This window comes from Salvelinus sp. IW2-2015, unplaced genomic scaffold (genome assembly GCF_002910315.2).
Source record: "Salvelinus sp. IW2-2015 unplaced genomic scaffold, ASM291031v2 Un_scaffold1547, whole genome shotgun sequence".
NCBI classification, from domain to species: domain Eukaryota; kingdom Metazoa; phylum Chordata; class Actinopteri; order Salmoniformes; family Salmonidae; genus Salvelinus; species Salvelinus sp. IW2-2015.
This window is the reverse complement of record NW_019942979.1, coordinates 296,015-299,766: the sequence shown is the minus strand read 5'-3', so window position 1 is coordinate 299,766 and position 3,752 is coordinate 296,015. Positions and strand designations below refer to the sequence as shown.

At 39.3% G+C, this 3,752-nt stretch overlaps 1 protein-coding gene across 1 annotated transcript in view; it reads right to left on the bottom strand.

The window, feature by feature from the left end:
* Nucleotides 1-2,979: 2,979 nt before the first annotated feature.
* The window catches only part of LOC112071222 (zinc finger protein 180-like), a gene marked incomplete at its 5' end in the record, with an annotated part of 27,016 nt that continues 26,243 nt past the window's right edge, over nt 2,980-3,752 (bottom strand). Inside the window, one exon of the mRNA XM_024138677.2 lies at nt 2,980-3,540. The remainder of the gene's footprint in view (nt 3,541-3,752) is intronic.

Here is a 3,752-nt window from a genome sequence, read left to right as displayed (position 1 = left end):
CCCATCTCAAAATACACCCCCTCCTGGATAACTCAGAAAAGACAAGTGAGCCCTTACGCTATGCATGGTATACTTCAGGAACGAAGATAAGTGCAACCTCAGAGGACAATAAGCAATATGTTACAGAACAAGACATTTCCAAGCCTGCCTCCTCCCCTTCTGATATCTCATAGCAACATGGTTTAACAGATACAATTGACATATGAAACAACACCCTGACCTCTTCCCCTCTCTGGGCCCCAGTATCTAGAATTGACAATTGATATATGCCATTGGATGAGGTAATGTTTTTGTACTAAGTGGTACCAAGAACGAGATTAAAATCTCATTTTAGGAGACCAAACTGAAYGATAATTTATAGCTAATGCTATCTAGCTATGGGATACTCTTCTTTCAAGTAAAATGTTCTTTGTAATGTTCCTAAGATCTGTTATTTGTCATGTAAGTTGAGAGGGGTGTATCTTTTCTTTGTACATACRAAAGCGGTCTCAAAGTAATTTCATGGRTTTAACTTCTATCCACAAGTACTGGTCTGGCTGGCCTCTGTAGTGTATGTTGGTCTTCATTTAGACATTCCAAATAGTCCAGGCTCCCTCACAAACAGCACTAAGCAGAAGTTAAACCTGCCTCTTTGAAAGATTCAATTTAGTCCTAGATTAGCTCTAATCCTCCTTCTTGCAATCGGCTTTGTTTAATCCAGAACAGGCTAAATCTACGACTATTTTAAGATAAGTCTGTGCAAGTCGCTTTGAGTTAAGACAGCTCAAACAAGCATTTTAGTCTGGGACTAAGCTTAAGCCTTGTCTGTGAAACCAGCCCTGAGTGTTTCATATAATATGACTAAATGTGTTTCTTTCTGTGTTGCAGGGGCAGGCAAGAAATGGAACAGCAAGGCCACAGAACGTRAMATAAGCAGAGCTGTGGGAGACCACCTCATGCCCCYGGTAGAGCCAGGGGTGGTGTTTACCATGCCACCACACCTTCAGCAGGCTTGAAAAGTGGGATTGACACTGTTTTTCATACTAAGAAGAACCAAGAAATGTGTTGCTTTTTGCTTCATTGCGTTTGGGCAGAGTCTTGTTGGTCATCATTTGTTTTTACGAATATGTTCAAATCGAATCAAAGCTTTATTTATACTGCAGCATTCAGACATGGATGCAAAGCAATATGGTTTCACAGGGAAAAAAACTATGAAAATAACCAATAATTTAGTACACCAAAGAGGATAAAACAATAACTGAAAGATAATGAGCATTCTAAGGAAGGTGCCATTGATTAAAAAATGTATTTGGAGCACATCCAACCCAAAATAGAAGGCTTGTTTTTACTCCAGTGTTTGTTACGTTCCCAGCTAGGAAAACCAGAAATGTTTTTGAAGACACAACTATGGGGTGTCCCACTGAAAGTTGCTAGTAACAACAATGGAACCTAAAGACACCCACCATGAGACCACCTAATCTTCCCAAGAAGCAAAACAAATAATAAAATCCCCACAACAAACCTTAAAGACAAGAAGCAAACCAAAAAGGTAAGTTAACTAAGGTTGTTACCTCTCCCACATCGATGCAGACAACTGGAAGCACTGGCCAGACAACTCTTAAATGAACCTGGACCATTCAGCTAAAACACCTTCCACTTACGAGCCTGGAACCAAGCCAGCACAGGCTGTAACAATACTGCACAAACGAGGTTGACCCAATAGTGCGCCCCTACATGCTAAGAGCTTTTACTGCTAAAGCAGTACGAACAGCTAATCGTGGCTAACGAGCTCATACGTGCTAACACGACTAATACGTGCTACGAGCTATACGTGCTAACGAGCTATGTGCTAACGAGTATACGTGCTAACCCGAGCTATTACTTTGCTAACGAGCATATACGTGCTAACGAGTATACGGCTACGAGCTAATACCGTTACTAACGAGCTATACGTAGCTCACGAGCTTACGTGCTACGAGCTTAGTGCTACGAGCTAGTAGTGCTAACAGAGCTATCGTGCTAACGAGCGTATAGTGCAACGAAGCTATTACGTGTGAGTCCACCTCAAACATAATGGAAACCAAGCCTGTACACCTTCCCCCTTAGACAACAAATATATTCCTATATTTTTGTTGGACAAGTTGCTCACAACCAACAGAAAACAATTTCCATTTCACATTATAATCAACCACAATTCTCCTTTCTACAATATAAACTACTGGCTGTCAACAAAAACATGAAAAAACACATTTCAAAATAAAAATATGTTTGTTGAAAAACTCACTAGCTTCTAGAACTCTCGTCCCCTTGGAACGAGCCCAAACAAAACTMATCTCCAAAACGGAAAAACGTGCAGTCAAAATAAATTGTTATCCATGGCAAAGCAAAGGCTAAACGCAAAACACAAATCTTTTTGACTGCCCATCCTTGAGACAATCAGCAACCAAGTTGTCCTTACCACAGACGTGTCTGATTTCAAGAGGAAACTCCTGCAATATCCATAGTAACTTTCCACCTCACTGTGGAGCTTCTCTCTCTTTTCAGGGTTCACTAGATAGGCATGTTGTTGGATCAGGACCCAGTCCCCAATGTCATGCTCTAGTACTTTTGGTTTGGCACATCTGATAATGAACCCTGATAGTCTAAAAGCAGGGCAACAATGTCAATATAATTGTACCAAAAAATTGTCAGTTGGTTACATATATAATTATGATTACTAAATGTTACATGAAATGTAAATATGAAATATTTGGTTGCATAGTCTTATTTTCAAAGGCTTTTCAATTACATTTTGCTAGGTGGGATAGCCCAATGTCAAAACACAGTTTTAATGTATCCAAATAAATAACCAATATGCAGAAACAGTTTGGGATAAATTGAAAACCTAAACATAAAATGGGCTATATACACAAACATCTGCCACAATAATCATATTATATATTTTTTAAACAAGCACCTTATGAACAGCACAAGCACCAAAAACACTTGTTTTGACAAGTAGCAATAAATCACTGAAATCGATTAGGGGGGAAATCAGGTTGTACATGCTGTTGAAACTAACACAACTAAAAAAACACATGGAAATGAGAGATATCTTTTACCTCACTGGTTAGAGGACAACCTGCAGAAGACAGTCAGCTACATTTTGGAGTGATGCATTTAAATGTAGGGGGTCGCTAAACAAAGGAACGCAACACTTATTTGTCATCACTCGTCGATATCATGCTAAAATCAATTGTGCCGAGAGGAGGGAGATGAGGTTGCACGTCCTGTTAAAACTAACAGCTCAAAAACCACACGGAATATGGGAATAATGTGTACATCACTGGTTAGAGGACAATTTGTAGAAAACAGCTAGCTACATTTGAAGTGTTGCATTTTGATTCAAGTGGGTCACCAACGTGGTAAGTGTAACACAGCTCTTTTTGTGTTAGTCACTTTTTGTTAAATCACATAATTAGTACTCTTTTAATTCAGAGCCTGGATTCCCCCCCCCGCCCCGAGGCTAAAATCAATTGAACAGGGGGCAAAGGGTTCTACATTCTGACATTCATTCAAATACTGCTACTACAATGTTAAAACATTCTATATTGTGACATTAATTCATTGATACCATGAAACAACTCCATGTATTTTCTGATGTTTGATGATGTTTGATCTGATGTTAATCAGATTATATCTGGTCACAGCTATAACGTTTATCTCCTGTGTGTGTTCTCTGGTGTATAGTCAGCTGGCCAGATGTAGTAAAACTCTTCCCACATTGATCACAG